The sequence below is a fragment of the Otolemur garnettii genome, unplaced genomic scaffold, assembly GCF_000181295.1.
Source record: "Otolemur garnettii isolate 467f Iridium unplaced genomic scaffold, OtoGar3 scaffold00001, whole genome shotgun sequence".
In the NCBI taxonomy this organism is placed as follows: Eukaryota; Metazoa; Chordata; class Mammalia; order Primates; family Galagidae; genus Otolemur; species Otolemur garnettii.
The window spans coordinates 5680051-5696748 of record NW_003852396.1 but is presented as its reverse complement, the minus strand read 5'-3'; positions in this window follow the sequence as shown (position 1 = coordinate 5696748).

Below are 16698 nucleotides of genomic sequence, written 5' to 3'. Positions count from 1 at the left end.
GCGCTGAGTATGTCTTCACGGCGCTGAGTATGTCTTAATGGCACTGCGGCCATCCAGGCACTCCAGCAGGCCCTGGAGAAGGCAGTGAAAGACGAGATGAGGAAAATAACTAGACCAGAGGAGCTTAAGGAAACGAACTCAAATAAATGGCTCTACACTCAGCCAAGAGCAGTGGTAACTCAACAAGAGGGAGGCACACTAATGAATGTGATAAGAGAGATCCTTGAAACAGAGCAGACTGACAGTCTCCGTAGGTGGAAGATTTCAGATGGGTAAAACATTTTTTGAAAGAGAATCTCTGCAACTCATAGGCACAGTAGCCATTTCCTTTACAAGATATGAACTAAAATGCACAGTATTATTCCTTACAGGTACTTTATTTTTTTTTTTTAAAAAGATTGATATATTTATATTTTATTAGGTCTTATGTAGAGGAGAGAGTGATCCATTTTTTTGTTGTTGTTGTTGTTGCAGTATTTGGCGTGGGCTGGCTTTGAACCGACCAATTCCAGTGTATGGGGTTGGCGCCCTACTCCTTGAGACACAGGCGCTGCCTTTTATAGGGGACTTTAACTTACATTCTGTCAGTATGAATTTTATCTGATAATAGAATTTGAAAATTTTATAAAATTCTTCAGATTTTACAAAATTATGTATGATGACAAATTAATTTTTTCTGAAGGGTAGCGTTCTTATTTTTACATTTGCTAGTGATTTTTCTTGCAACTGCTACTTTATTAAACTTTCATTGTGAGAAAGACTACCAGGACTACCAGGATTCAGCTTTGGTTTAATAGCTCACTCTCAATTCTACCTAAGGCTGTGGCATACTCCCCCCTCTAATTTTTCACAATCTTTCAAAGAATAAATTAAAGATTTGTGAAGTGCTCTGAATTCTATTACATTATATTATCTAGTAGCACAACATTTACCATACAGTGAGAATCATGTCAGTAAGGAAGATGAATATTTAATGAATCATTGTATTCCTTTTACACTTGCTTTTCCCACAAACTTTGTATTATGCAAATTTTCAAACATACAGAAAAGTAAAAGAAAAATGCAATAGATACCAACATGCTGTCCACTGGATTCAACAGATGTCAACATTTTTCTGTATTTGTTTCCTTGTTCCTCCTTATATATGTGCATATATAATTCCTATGAAATATTTAAAGAAAATCTTAGTTATTTTGACTCATCCCTAAATTTTGTAAAATGAATCATCAGAGAATAAGGAAAATTTCCAATATAACTAAAACTTAAAGAAAATTAACATACGATAAATATCACCAAATATGTGTAGCCCATTGTTCAACAAATGACTTTTATAGCTTTAAAAAAAAATTGGATCTAGATTTCAAGCACACTCTTTTTTTTCTTTTTTCAGAGTCTCACTTTGTTTGCCCTCTGTAGAGTGCTGTAGCTTCATAGCTTACAGCAACCGCAAACTCCTGAGCTCCAGTGGTCCTCTTGCCTCAACCTCCCAAGTAGCTGGGACTACAGGTGCCCACCACAATGCCAAGTTATTTTTAGAGACTGGGTCTCTCTTTCTCAGGCTGGTCTTGAGATTCTGAGCTTGGGCAAACCTCATGCCTCAGCCTCCCAGAGTGTTAGGATCACAGGTGTGAACCACCACGCCCTGCCCAAATGCACTCTTAATCAGTGGCTTATATCACTACAAAATTCTATGTTGGAGGGCAAAAAAAAACCTAACTCACTAATTATCATTTCACTAATTGAGACTTTAGAATAATGGAGTGTAGATTAGCATGAGGTTTTCCTTGATACTCTCCTAAAGAAAATGTTTGCTCATCAAATTAGTGGAGGAAGCCTGTGTCGAGTACAACCATTCCTAAATCTCTAAGTCCCTGAGTTTGTCAGTGGTGGCTGCTAGGTGAGGACTAGAGAAAGAGAACGCCACGCCAAACGGACGTCTGGCAGTGTGTGCTCAGGAAGTGTTTTTGGACTAAAGTAATGAATAAAATGCCGGGAACCTTAACATAAATAGCATCAGCATCACTGGGAACCAGTTAGAATTATTACATCTTGGTCTTCATCCTCCACCTACAAAATCAAGACCTGCAGGTAGAGCCCAGCACCAGTTTTCACGAGCCTTCCTGGGGAGCTTGCTGCTGGCTAAAGTATGACAACAGCTGATCTAGAACAATTCTTAGTAGACATTAAGATAGAAGAGAAGTCTTTAAAAAAGGAAGTAGAGATCTAGCTTAGAGATTACCCAAGGGATAGATAGAGGATGGGATGGTGGCAGAGGCTTGGCTGGATGCCAGCACGAGGGCCAGCCAACCTGAGGTCAGGGCCTCTCCCAGGGAGCTGACCGTGGTGACACCACCCTTCCATTACGTTATTTATGTATCTGATGGTCTTACCTGCACTCTCAGAATTGAAGGTCACTTGAAGATAGTCTTTGTCTAGAGAAATGACTATTAGACTGTCTTTTTAAAATTTTAATAATGGATACTATTAAAATAATAATTTTTTAAACTGCTTTTATTGTAAGCCTCTGGATTCAACATACACAGATAGGACGGGACAGGGTAGGCATGGCGGATATAGATGGGGTTTCTTCTTCAGACCCAGGTCCTTCCCTTGGGAGGGAAACTTGGGTAAGACAGAGAAGGGGGAAACTTTGTTACCACAGTGACTCCCTGGGGATAAGTTTTAAGGTTAGTTTTACCATGAAATAGGTGTGTCGGGATCTTATCTTACAGGTTGCTTCAGAAGACTCAAGAATGACCCAAAACCTAAATGGAGATCTGACTTTCCCTTTCATGCTGACCGTTGAAGAGGGAAAGGCTCAGGAATAAAAATATTGAATATTGAATGAGTTTATTTGACAGGGAGAGCAGGGATTTCCAGTTTATCCTCCATCTCTCCACATGTATGGTGATCCCTCCGCATGTGTGGACCCCATGTGACTGGAGACAGCTCAATTGGAAAAATGAAGGACTATCTTGTTTCTTTCTTGAAAACCATATACATAGGCAGGGCACAGCGGCTCACACCTGTAATCCTAGCACTCTGGGAGGCCAAGGCGGGTGGATTGCCTGAGCTCACAAGTTCAAGACCAGCCTGAGCCAGAGTCAGGAGTGAGACCTCATCTCTAAAAATAGCCAGGTGCTGTGGTAGGCGCCTGTAGTCCCAGCTACTTGGGAAGCTGAGGCAAGACAATAGCTTGAGACCAAGAATCTGAGGTTGCCATGAGCTATGATGTCACAGCACTCTACCAAGGGTGACAAAGTGAAACTCTGTCTCAGAAAGAAAGAAAAGAAATCCATCCACATGCCTAATGAGACTTTTTTCTGATAATAATCTCTTTTTGCCATTCCAGATAGTCAGAAGTGGCTAAGGAGTTACATTCCAGGGGTGGCACCTATGGCTCAAAGGAGTAGGGCGCTGGCCCCACATGCCAGAGGTGGCGGGTTCAAACCCAGCCCCGGCCAAAAACTACAAAAAAAAAAAAAAAACCTAAAAGAAGACCACTGCTGACTAGCCTTTTCTGAAGAAGGAAAAAGTGTTATCTAACATTTAAATATTTCCCTCTCAAATAAAAAAAAAAAAAATCACCGTTCTCTTCTAAGCTCTGTTAGGATGTCTCCAAAACTAAGGAAAGCAATTAGCAGCTAAAAAATCACTTCTGAAACAGTCTGATTACTCCTCTTGGTTCCTTAAATAGGAAGTTCCTTAATTTTGACAATATGGGAAATATCATATAATTTTACTTAAAGTATAAAACTGAAATAGGCATTTTATAGACATTAGGAGCCCATTTAACTGTGTAGCTTATATGACAAGGTAAGGCAGCAATTTAAAATTCTGCATATTCTCCAAAAATTATTCCCTAATGATCCTTCTCTCAATTACTTTTAATACTTCAAATCTATATCTCCAGACAGATCCTGGTAGCAGATGCTTGCTGGACATCTCTGCAATGGATATTTCCAAGACACCACAGCTCCACATGGACACTTCACTACACGTCATTATTTTTCCCAATCCTGCTCTTCAGATTGCATCCCCCACCTTAGTTGGCTAAGAAAGAAACTTGCCGTGTGATCAGTCACCAAACCATCTCCGGTGTCCACCCCTCCTCTCAAGGTCAGTCCTCACTGCCTGGGCAATTAAAATAAGCTCCTAGCTTGTCTCCTGGCTCCGGTCAGCAGTTCTCTAGTCCATGACTGCAGTCAGAGTGATCTTCCCAAAAAAGCAAATCTCATTATTCTCTGCAGGGCTTCAAATCCTTCCATGGCTCCTCATTGATTAACGGATCAAGTCCAAACTCTTCAGTGTGCCAAGCCAGTCCTCATTATCTCTCCAACTTTACTGATTGCCTTATCTTTTGCCGCTGGAATTATACTTTAGTGCGGCTGAATTTCTTTAAATTCTCCTAATAGGCTAGTGAGAAGGATCCTAAGAGTTTGAGAGGTCTGGATGAGAATTTTTTCTATTTTATTTTTTGATAATTGTTTTTAAAATAATAGATATTTTGAATCATCTCCATCTGTGTTTTTCTTGTGTGCATAGAAATCCCCTGGAGATTTCACGGAGAGACCAATCCAGTAAGTCCTGTGTAACCCAAGACATTCCTAACAAGCTCCCAGTGATGGCAAGGCTGCTGTTTGCTGCACACACACTGAGCAGTGAGGGTCTAGAATGATGGCAATTTCCCAGGGGAATCCTGACAACGTCTCACTGTCATGGACTAATGAATTAAGAGGAGGCAGACTATATTTTAAATGATACAGTCATTATAAATGAAGACCAAATGATGTCACAGCTACTTCTATAAATAAAGGTCTAGCTGGGGCTCACTGCCTGCAATCCTAGCACTATGGGAGGCTGAGGAGGGAAGGTCACTTAAAGCCAGGAGTTCAAAACTAGCCTGGGCAACATAGCAAGACCCCATTTCTAGAAAAAATGAACTGAGCATGGTGGTGTGCACCTCCATTTCTAGCCACTTGGATGGCTGGGGCAGGAGAATCACAGGAGCCCAAGTTTGAGATTATAGTGAACTATGATTATGCCACTGCACTCCAGCCTAAGTGACACAGCAAGACCGTGTGACTAAAAAAAATAAACATATCTGGCAGTGGTCCTAGTAAAAAGTGGTAATGAAAGAATTGAATCAAGTAGTATAGGCATGTCAATTTCAGAAGACAACATTTTTTTAACAAAAAAAAATCACACATATTGGCTCAGCACCCTTAGCTCAGTGGTTAGAGCATTGGCCGCATGCCCCAGGGCTGGCAGGTTAGAACCCAGCCAAGGCCTGCTAAACAACAGTGACAACAACAACAACAAAATACCTGGCTGTTGCAGCAGGAGGCAGGAGTCCCAGCTACTTGGGAGGCTGAGGCAAGAGGATCACTTGAGCCCAAGAGTTGGAGGTTGCTGTGAGCTGTGACATCATAGCACTCTAACGAGGGTGACATAGTGAGACTCTGTCTCAAAAAAACAAACAAACAAAAAAAAAACTCCACATAGTATTAATTGACATTCTTTGAATGATATTAGTTTTGTACTTTTGCTTATAATTAGTTTGTTAATCTGGTTTTAATTTTATATAATAGCTATAAGTATTATGGTTTATATTTGGTTTTATGTTTCCACACACACAACCTAGATTGACTCCAGGGTATAAGAGAAGTTTATTCCATTATAAAAAGTCTAAATACGATCCCTGTCTAAGAAATACCAGACTAAGCCATCTCAGACCTCTTTGCCTTTGTTCCTGTTGTGACTTCTGCCTGGGGAACCCTGCCAACCTCACCACCCTGCTGTGTCTGCTTAGCAAACATCCACTCTTTCTGCAGCCCCTTTTCTGAGATGGTAGGCAACTGTGCATCACAACTGTGTCCTGGACTAGTTTCTTTCATGACTTCGAGCACACTTTGCTACACACTTGAATGCACAATTTTTTTTTTTTTTTGAGACAGTCTTACTATTTCGCCTTTGGTAGAGTGCTGTTGCATGACAGCTCACAGCTCACAACAACCTCAAACTCTTGGGCTCAAGGGATTCTCTTGCCTCAGCCTCCCAAGTGGCTGGGACTGCAGTTGCCCACCACAACACCCGGCTAGTTTTTTGTTGTTGTCATTGTTGTTTAGCAGACCCAGGCTGGGTTTGAGCCCTCCAGCTCTGGTGTTTGTGACTGGTGCTCTAACCCCTGGGCTACAGGTGCTGAGCCAATGTTTGCTTATTTTACTGCCTGTTTCTTTTATCCCAAGGACAAAGACCTTGTCCTGTGTGTCTTATTTGTAAGTGCTTGATGCAATATAGCAACTTGATAAATGTTTCCTGAAAGAATAAATAGAGGTAAAACTTGGTTTGCTTTTTCTAAGACAAAAAGTGAAACAACCTACCAAGTATTCACAGTGAAAAAGAAAAAGTAAACAATAAGTAATTGTAATATTCTTCTGTGAGTAATTGGTTTCCAAAATGGTGATTCAAAAGCCTTGCTTACTTATCTCCTAGAGAATTTGCTGAAAAGTCTGTATTTTCCCTAATTTTCCAGAGGTCTGCTTGTTGAGGTTAAAGCTCACAGGGCTTTCAAATAAAGCAAAAAGAACATTGTGATTACATTTTGGTTGAGGCATCATTAGAACTAAAAATAGAATGGAAAGACTGAAAATCTTTACTTGAACCTCCAGCCAAAAAATATGGTTAAACATCATGAATGAGCTACAATTGTGGCTTTTAACTTTCAATTATACAGGATAAATTCCGTATCTTGTAGCTTCTCCTGCCCCAACTTCCCAGAATTTTGGCTTTGCTGTTCAATTTTGGTTAGCACCTTCACTGGAGCTGGACGAGGGAGTGAAGCTCGGTTTACCGTTGAGAACAGGGCAAACCCCAAATAGAACATTTGGCTTTAATTTATGAGACGGATTTTCCAGCCTGTATGTAGTAAGTAGTCTGCTTTCTAATAAGGAACACCTCTGAATTAACCAGGATGATGGGCAGTACGGGATTGGAATTGAGATAAAGAGCTAGAGACCAGAAGTGAGTTCCATCTGATTTTATCCCCGGCCTACAAATACATAGTGCTGTTCGAATACTGTTTGAGACAATGGCTTGGATGGGACCGAGCCAAGCTGGCAAAGTACAGTTCGAGATTTTTATTTTACATTAATAGCTGCTTCTACTTCAGTAGGTGAACAAGGTTCTCTTGACCCTAGAAGCTACAGAAACTTGCACAGTTTAGGGGTTTTGGAGGATCATTAATTCAGTTATGGCTTCAGATGAGCATTTCTCTACTCAGAATAAACAAGCTAGGAAGGGGATTTCTCTCCTAACTCCTTCAGGGTTACTGATTTTACTTTCTAAAATAATCAAACTATTCCAAACTTACCATGATTTTCTTACCTCGGCACCCCTCTTCCTGTAACATTCATCCTCATGTTACCCAGATATTACTTTCTGGAAACTTCCAGCCATCCTGAGTGACTGGTATCCACTTTCTCCTTTGAGCGAGCTTTATGTCTCCCAGAGGCTTCACTGAGTATTTAATACACATTCTATTTGTTGACCTGATCTCAACAGGTCAGGAACAGATAAGTAGACTTGTGGAATCTTTTCTTTTTCTTTTTGAGAGCTTCACTTTGTCGCCTTGGGTATAGTGCCACAGTGTCACAGCTCACAGCAACCTCAAACTCTTGGGCTCAAGTGATTCTCTTGCCTCAGCCTCCCAAGTAGCTGGGACTACAGGCACCTGCCACAATGCCCGGCTATTTTTTAGAGACTGGGGGTTGCTCTTGCTCAAGCTGGTCTTGAACTCATGAGCTCAAGCAATTCACCTGCCTCAGCCTCCCAGAGTGGGAGGACAGACATGTGGAACAGTATAAAGAACACTTGATAGGGAGTGAAAAAGGTATGATTACAAACCTCCCTTCTGCATATGACCAAGGAGAAAAATTTATTTTGTACATTTTATGGATTGAGCTTCTACATTTGACCTGTCTCCTGGGGATAGAGTATAATCAGTCTTGGTCACTGTGTGTGCTCAAATAATCATTATACTGAACTCAATCAAAAGTAGCATTCCCTTTATTGCACCAAGATGGCCTTCTGAGTTTCATAAACAGGACTTTGGTGTAAAACTGCAGGCTTTTTCCATTTTGTAAAGAGAAAAAACTTACAGACTAAAAACAGACTTGTCCTATTTATTTTCTGATGTGTCAGAAAATTGTCTGCCCACACGTCAGAAGAGTGAGGTTGTTTTTGCATCCCTGTGTACTTTGCTGCCTAACATTGTACTTACGGAGGAACTGAGCTGGCCTTCCAGATTTTGTTTATGCTTGATGCCTGTGCTCTACCTGTATGCAGTGTTCGTTTCCAAGTGGACTCTCCATGCTGGGGACCCCATGTCTGAGGCAGATATCTAAACCACAATCCGCATTCTGAACATCTTAATCGCCTACGCACTAACCACAGCTGTTTGTTTGTTCCCTGTTTCAACGGGGACAGATGTAATCACTAATTTTTGCCTTTTAAGGTAACAACCCAATTCAATGCTGGGTAGTGGTGGCGGGAGACGGGGAGAAGACATCCCGGGCACAGAAGAGACACAAACACGAACTATCACAACAGTCTCTGCTCTTTGAGCACTCACGTTGAAGATGAAAGCAGAATAGGCACAATTCTGTGGGATTTAGACAATATACTGATTTTGGGGGGGGCAGTTTCTAAAACTTTTAGAAATTGTTAATCAGAGCTCAGTTTGTGTTGTCTTTGTCTATGTTATTGTGCAGAAATTCAGGGGATACTTCAGGAGGGAAGTGCCCCCTTCTTTTGGCTGCAGACTGTATGGGGTCCAACCGGAGCTTATGCCATGAAAATACGATTGTTGTATTTATCACGTGACCTCCACACAGTCCCATCATGACTATATTCCCTGACATCAATTTCTATTCATAAGGATTTGGGGGAGGTGGCATGACATTCCTCAAGAATGACAGTCCTAACTGACTTTTGTACAGATCCTTATACTTGGTGTTCTTTTCTCATTTAACTCTGAATCAGCCAGAGTTGTCCTAGAGAAAAAGAGATTCTGTGTGTTTAGTAGGAACGCTCAGAGCGGCCCTCCAATTGGCCCTTTGTACAGAGAAGGTTGAGGGGTTCTGATTAACCAATACTGTCAGTTGCTAAAACTTGTGCTCAAGAGACCAGTGGGGCTTTCAAAATTAACATTATGTCAGAATTACAGGGGACCAGGAACGTGCAGTTCCAAGAGGGAAAAAGGGTGGCTGGAAATTTGACTATAATAATTCTCATAAACACCAGGAGAAGCGTTATTTTCCTTATTTTAGCGTCCAGAGAGATTGATTTGCCAAAATTCACACAGCCAGTAAATGGCTAAACTAGATCTTCTAACCTATTTTGTTCCTTCTGCTGATCACATTAACCACTTAAAACAGTTCTTCCTTCTCTATAGCAGGAACAAAGCATAGACAGGCCCACAAAGTTACCATTTCAAAGCAAGGATAATTTGCGACATTTTATGATCTGGGAAAAAATCTGGACTACTTTCCAAGTGGTTGTGAACAACAACAAAAGGTCATTTTTTATAGTACAGCATTGTAAGAAAATTCTATGGCAACTTTTTACTTATTGGAAAGAACATTCTGCAAAAAAATTATAATTTCATGTTTAAACAATGATATCATTTAAAAATACATTTGAGGCTAGGTGCCGTAGGTCAGTGGCTAGGGCACTGGCCTCATACTCTGGGGCTGGTGGGTTCTAACCTGGTCCGGGCCTGCTAAACAACAGTAACAACAACCAAATAGCCGGGTGTTGGAGCAGAGTAGCTATAGTCCTAGCTACTAGGGAGGCTGAGAGGCAAGAGAATTGCTTGAACCCAAGAGTTTGAGGTTTCTGTGAGCTATGACACCATAGCACTCTACCGAGGGTAACAAAGTGAGACTCTGTCTCAATAAAAAAAAATAAATTTGAGATATACAACTATAAAAATAGAAACCTCACAAAATAGATTTAATATAATGTACTTTAAAAAATATTATTTTGCCAGGCATGGTGGCTCATGCCTGTAATCCTAGCACTCTGGGAGGCCGATGCAAGAGGATCCCTTGAGCTCAGGAGTTTGAGATCAGCCTGGGCAAGAGTGAAACCCCATGTCTACTAAAAATAGAAAACTTAATGGAGTATTGTGGCAAGAGCCTATAGTCTCAGCTATTCAGGAGGCTGAGGTAGGAAGATCACTCAAAACCCAGAAGTCTGAGGTTGCCATAGCACTTTGACCTTGGCAACAGAGTGGGACTCTGTCTCAAAAAAAAAAAAAAAAGTACTATTGAAGTGATCTAACTTTTTAAAAAAATATTCCAGGATGTACAGGTGGAATGTCAGAGAAAATTGAATTAAAATCATACAAGGGAATCAGGTAAAGAAAGCAGCTTTTTTATTAAAGGGTGGCTTCATGTAGACTGGTGTCGGAGGAAGCTGGCATCTAAGAGAACACAGGCAGGAAGAGAGGTCCAACAGCATCGGGGAACAGCTAAGTGTGCACACACCTAACTTGTGTTCTCTGCTCCTGGAGACAAGAACGAACCCAGTGGATAGTTCTTCCTCAACTCCCAGAATCTCCAAAGCGTAATTATCAACAAATATTTAACTATTCAAATTTGATACATTGACTATTATATAATTTCATTCTTAACTTTCTAATAAGCTTCATATATATCCAGATATTACCTTGAGAAATTTAGTAGGGAATTAAAAATGGACACTAAAACCATTATTGATTGAATTTTTGTGAAGAAAACAACAGATAAGAAAACCAGTAGTAGATGGGACTGAGCGATCAATCCGTCCCTAAAGTGGGCTTACAACGTTGGCTAAGGACAATTGAGTTGGGCTTTATGGAAAATTTTATTAAATAAATAAACCAAGAGAAATTGAAAGGATAGTTTTAAGGAAACAAATTCATGTATCATGTATCTTGAGGTCTGCATGAAAAAAGTAAATGGCCAGAACTTAAATATTCCATAAGCAATAAAAGCATTTTAAACATATAATTAAGACCCTTCTTAAGAAGATAGTTTAGTACCTAAAATAGTCCTGTGGCTTTTTGTTGTGAATATGGAACAATGCTTCTGGTGTTAAAGAAAACAGACATGTGAGAATTAAAATTGCTACAAATGTTTAAAGTAAATAAACACTATTTTCAAAATTGGTTGGGGCAAAAATACACTGACCTGTGGGGTCTATTAAGATTCAACAATGTCTGTAACTTTATATCTGACTATAAATAACAGATGTGTTGATTTAAACATTTTCAACTGTTTGTAAAATCTCCCTGACTATAACTTAACTTTAAATAAGGAATGGACATTTTATACTACTCTTGATTATTTTATCCTTTGTTTACTAGTCTTTCCAAAATGTTTCTGAACTACCTTACTGTTTAGTAGCTTATGGTAGTCTATGCCAACCCTTCTTGTGTAAATCAGATGAATTTTTGTTTTCAAGGTTCAGAAGTAGAAAAACCTACAGTGGCAAAGTTAGAAACCGCCCCCCCCCAAAGTTTATAATCTCATCCTTGCTTCTCACTTGGACTCTGTTGGAGCCGAGGAATTATTTGCTGCCTACAGCCACACTGCTCAGTCCTGGCTGACACATAGGAAAAAGTACTTCTCCCAGAGAGGCCAACGGGGAAGCAGACGGAGGCCTGACCCCTGTGCTCACCTGCCACAGCTCAGTGCCTCCTCTCTATTTAGTAACTTTCAGGTGACTGATGTGCATAGATAACAAAAGATCCCTGGCCCCTAGTCATTCATACTCATTTGTATAAATCACTGTGGACTAACAAAAATCGACTCTCACAGGCTTCTCAGTATTTCACTTATTTCAAAATAATGGCACATCTCTATTTTCCCCGGGATGCAGAGAGAAGAACTTATCGAAGCAGAGTGTTGAGCTCTTCCTTGGTGGGTGGGTGACAGCCATCCCATCCCTATTCGCTCCATACACATGCTAAGAAGATTGCATTTCATTTTATAAAACTGAAAATTCCTTCAAGGTTATAGCTCATACATGAACACGCTGACACTGGCATCGATTTTCTCTTAGGTAAAAACTCACGAGGACTTTGACTCCTGTAGCAGTAGAGCCAGCTACTTGAAGAATGAAGGCCTGCCAGTTTTGCCAGTTAACACTTACTGCTATCAACTAGATCTTAAAACAGTTACAGACTCGCCTCTTTACCGTTTTGTTTGCTAAGTAGGTCTCGTTCAATTATGCTCCTGTCTGTCTGTGCCAGACCGACATAAAGCCTGGGATCAAGGAAGGCGATGCTTGTTTCCAGCTGTGTGCTCACAGGTGTGCTTCCATTTCCCCATCCATAAGAACATTTCAACTTTTTGTGGTAGTTAACCATCTCAAATCTCTTTCAGGACTCAAACTAAAAGAACTATACACATTTCTCTGTATTTTTATGGGCTTTCCCATTTGAGACTCCTTAATTTTAGCACGTAATAACACATTTCATGTAATAACACTTAATTATTATTATCTATTATTTATCCAATGAGTTCACAGTCATTTATAAACACTAATTAATTGAGATTTACAAAACCCTGTGAACTTCCCGGTGCCATGGCCACCCTGCATTTACCCACTTATTTCTCTAAGTGCTGCTTTGAAGTCTTTGAACATTTAATTAGTGATCATAACTCATGCTGCTATCTGAGAAACTTGATGTGGACTCATTTTTATGCTTTCTAATTCCCCTTTATTTTAAATAGTTTCCCATTTTCAAATACAGTTTGTATCCATGATTTCTGGAAAGAAACAGAAAGAATTTTGACTAAGTAATTTTCATTTCAGGGTGAAATGATGACATAGTCAGGCATATGCAAATAAGCGAGAATCTGTGCTGACATTTTCAGTCTATGGGGAACCCGTCTAGCAAATAGTCCATTATTCCACTGGAGCTGCTTGGTAGCAGTCAGCCTGTGAGATTTTAAACTCTAACACAGGGGTGTTAGAGGGGTGTACTGATTTCACAAAAATTTTGCCAAGAGGCTGCTCTTCCTTTTCACGCTTTCTCTGACAGTCACTCCTTGTGCTCCAGATCTGGAGTGCAGACTGTTTTATAAGGAGGGACAGCCATGGGATGGTAGGACTGGGCCTCAGGTTTTCTAGATACATAATTGAAACAATTTCTTTAACTTTAAAATTAAACTTTCTCTTTTTTTGAGAAAGAACCTCAAGCTATCCACCTGGGTAGAGTGCTGTGCCATCATAGCTCACAGCAACCTCTACCTGTTGAGCTCAAGCGATTCTCTTGCTCAGTCTCCGAAGTAGCTGGGACTACTGGCGCCCACCACAATGCCTATTTTTTTTTTTTTTGGTTGCAGCCATCATTGTTGTTTGGTGGGCCCGGACTGAATTAGAACCCGCCACCTTAGGTGTATGTGGCTGGCACCTTAGTCACTTGAGCCACAGGCGCCAAGCCAAAATTAAACTTTCTATATAAAATTAGACAAGATATACATACCTTACTATTTCTCAAGATCATGGCCATTATACAGTGAAATTAATATGTACAGTTTTTCTTGTGTTCACTTCTTGTTTCATGTCTGTTCAACAAATACGTATATTTATTTAATCCTGTTACGTACCAGTCTCTGTTCAAAGGACTTGGAATATAGCAGGAAGTAAACAAAAAAATGGAAGAAAGAATAAATAACTGTTATTCTCATGAAGTTTATAATCTAATGGGTAGAGGGAAATAAATAAGTGAAAATATGTAATGTGTTAGACAAAGCTATGGTTTGAATGTCCCCTCTGTTAGATAATTGCCTCAAAAAGTCCCTTCCTCCCAAAGCCCCTTCCTACTGTTTAAAGTTACAACTCCTCCCCAAGCATAGGGAGTGGCTTACATCATCATTCTGTTCCAGTTACCCACTGCCCGCCCCTAATGACTCTGTCTGCGCTCCTTATTGGTTATCCCACCATTCCATCACCATTCTGAGACCTTCCTATATAAGGGTAGGTTTCTCCCCTCTCTCCCTCTCTCTCCGCTTCCCCCCCCTCCTCATCTCTCTCTCCCCCACTCTCTCCTCATCTCTCTCCCCTCTTTCTCTCTCTCTCCCCCACTTTCTCCTCATCTCTCTCTCCCCCACTCTCTCCTCATCTCTCTCCCCTCTTTCTCTCTCTCTCCCCCACTCTCTCCTCATCTCTCTCCCCTCTTTTCTCTCCTCTTACCTCTCCTCTGCAGCCTCCCTCCCCCACCAATAAAGACCTTTTGTACAAGCCTCGTACAGGTGGGAGAGCCTCCCTCTCACCCTCCAAAACTCTTGTTGCGATTTAATTGCAGCCACTGTAACAGTATTAAGAGGTAAGACCTTCTTCAAGGGGGATTAGGCCACAAGGGCTCCACCTAGTTGGGTGGGATTAACACCCTCATAAAAGTGTGAGTTTGGCCCCCTCTCGTCTTTATTCTTGCACTTTCTGCCAGGTAAGGGTGACGCACTCCTCTCCTCTGGGGGATGCGGTATTCCCGGCACCATCTTGGAATCAGGATCACCAAACCAGCAGACACTGTGGCATCAGACCTCCTGAAATGTGGGCCAGTGTATCTGGGCTCATTGTAAATCACCCACTATGTGGTATCTATCTGATATTATAGCAGCACAAAAGGACTACGCAAGATGATGAGAAGCATTACGAAGAATCCTGGTTCAATATAGGTTTTATCACTTATGAGCTGTAAATTATGTGACCTCAGTTTTTCTAAGATGTGAAAAGGGAAAAATTATACTACTTAACACGTTAAGGTTGTTTTTAGAATTTATATTTGTCTTATCACAATAGTCCAGTTTGCTGTTCTAGTAAGATTTAGTGAATTCCAATCAATTTATAGTCATGGTAAGAGGAAAGCAAAAAGATTTTCTAAGACATACAGCTAGTACTCTTAGATATGAGATTACAACGTAGGCAGTCTGATTTAAGGTTTCTTCACATAACTCAGTGGCTCTCAACCTTTCTAATGCTGCAGCCCTTTAATACAGTTCTTGTGGGTCATGACCCACAGGTTGAGAACCCCTGATTAACTACTGGCCTATATTACCTCCCACTGATAATTATAGCTAAGAGCTTCACATGTGTGATCTCATTTAATCAATGTAAGAACCTTAACAATAGGAAATCCTTATTTGAGAGGCTGAGGTAAGAGAATTGCTCGAGCCCAGGAATCTGAGGTTGCTGTGAGCTATGATGCCACAGCACTTTACCAGGGGTGACAAGGTGAGACTCTGTCTCAAAAAAAAAAAAAAGGAAACCTTAATGTCCCCACTTCATGGGCTCAAAGAAAGGACTTTGAGCTTCTGAGGCACCATCACCTTCTGGACAGAATTTCCTTCCCAGAGACCTGAGTCCCCGCTCTGCCTGGCTTCTTCTCTGAGCTTTGGGTGCTAATTACTTTTCTCTTTGTACTTCTGCCTTTGAGGTGAAAGGGATCCCTGAAATTGCTAGCTATATGTTTTACTTCACCATCCTATTTTCCATTTTTTTTTTTAATTTCAGGCTCCTTTATTCAATGAATATTTACAGAACATCAACTACAGGCAAAACGTTGACATAATCATTGAAGATAACATTGGGACAAATATATCAGTTTTATGAGGAAACAAAAGCATTATCTACAAATCAATTATGAGATAAGTGTACTCATTGCCACCACTCCTAGTAAAGTTGAAGATCCTAGCTAGTACAATTATGATAACTTAAAAATCTCAACGGTTTGTAAAAAAATACAATTTCATTATTTCTGAGTTACCAAGTTAACTTTTATTTATATATATTAGTCGTCTATTTTTTTTTAGACTTTGGTAAAAACATAATAGGGAAAAAATTTGTTTGCTATTTGTATTTTGTCTTGTGTATTCTGTAACAAACAAGTAATAAATGATTATGTATTCAAAAAAATTGCATGGCTCTTTTTAAAACTATATTGATAGGTACTTTCTATTTTGGTTGCTGTTACAATGCTACCTTTCTTTTCTAATATTTTGTAATTCTTTTTATACAGGAATATAATTGATTTTGTATAGTTATTTTGAAGTTAGCTACATCGCTGAATTTTTCTATTGTTTTTGGTAACTTGAAAGTAACTTGGTAACTCGAAAGTAATGAAAAAAATTTATATTTTTTTCTCTTTTCCATTTTTAATTCTCTAATGCTATTTAATCAGTTCCTTTCTCTGTCGTTTTTGTTTTCTTCCTTCAACACAGAACAGTTCTATACTTAGTACCTGAAGTGCTCCCCCTCAGAAACCTCCACGAAGGGGAAACTCTTAGATTGGCTTAGTCATGTCTTTGACCTTGAATAAAATGCTGAATTCATTGCCAGTGAGAAGGGGGATACTCACAATGCCTGGCTTGCAGCATCAAGAGGCATCATAAATTTAGGTCACCCCCTGTAGTTGACTGTGAGAAGCTCTAATAACTCAAGCAAACATCCCACAATTTCTAACATAACAGTCCTTTGCGTAGAGGACCTATGTTTTGTTTAACTAGTACACTATATATGGGGTAGTTTTCAATTTTTCACTATGATGATACCATGATAAACATATGTAGTACAACCTCTATAAGTTGACCTTTCAAGGGAGGTGGTCAACATAAGGAACTAGGCCTATTGTGCTGATATGTACAT